Below are 671 nucleotides of genomic sequence, written 5' to 3' on the forward strand. Positions count from 1 at the left end.
TGTGGGCGCAGTAGCACCGGGAGCAGGGGTTCTGCCCTGCTGCAGCTTGCCCAGCCAGGGTGGGAAGAGGGGAGTTGCAGGCACAGCTCACTCCAGGTGGAAGGGGGCAAGCAGCAGCAGGGCATAGCCCCCCACTCCCAGTGCTGCCACACCCACATCCCGTGGCCCCTCTCATCCCCCCTCCAGCTAGCAAGCAGCAGCAGCAGTGCAGAGTCCCTGTGCCCAGTGCTGATGTGGGCACAGCAACGTTGGGAGCGGGGGCTATGCCTTTGCTTGTCCCCTTCCACCTGAAGCGAGCCGCACCTCCATCACACCCCCCACCCCCGTCCCAGATGGGCAAGCAGCAGCAGAGCAAAGCCCCCACTCCTGGCGCTGCCACATCTGCATCAGTGCTGGGAGCATGGGCTTTTGCGCTATCGCTGCTTACCAGCCAGCACAAAAGACCAGGCACTGCCACCGCTTGCCAGCCAGTGTGGAGGTGGTGCAAGATGTGGGTACAGCAGTGCTGGGAGCAGGGACTATGCCCTGCTACTGTTGCCCCCTTCCGCCTGAAGCAAGCCATGTCCACATCCTGCCCCCCTCCCCACCCCACGGGCTGGGCAAGCAGTAGCAGGCCAGAACCCCCACTCCAAGCACTGCCGCGCCTGCATCCAGCGCCCCCCACCCTCCCC

General features: G+C 65.3%; 1 protein-coding gene across 1 annotated transcript in view; it reads right to left on the reverse strand.

The window, feature by feature from the left end:
- Positions 1 to 671, reverse strand: part of MIPEP (mitochondrial intermediate peptidase) — a gene marked incomplete at its 5' end in the record, with an annotated part of 117,208 nt that overhangs the window by 87,119 nt on the left and 29,418 nt on the right. The gene's annotated exons all lie outside the window — the stretch shown is intronic.

This window comes from Gavialis gangeticus, unplaced genomic scaffold (assembly GCF_001723915.1).
Source record: "Gavialis gangeticus isolate Ggan-Ray unplaced genomic scaffold, GavGan_comp1, whole genome shotgun sequence".
Classification (NCBI taxonomy): Eukaryota; Metazoa; Chordata; order Crocodylia; family Gavialidae; genus Gavialis; species Gavialis gangeticus.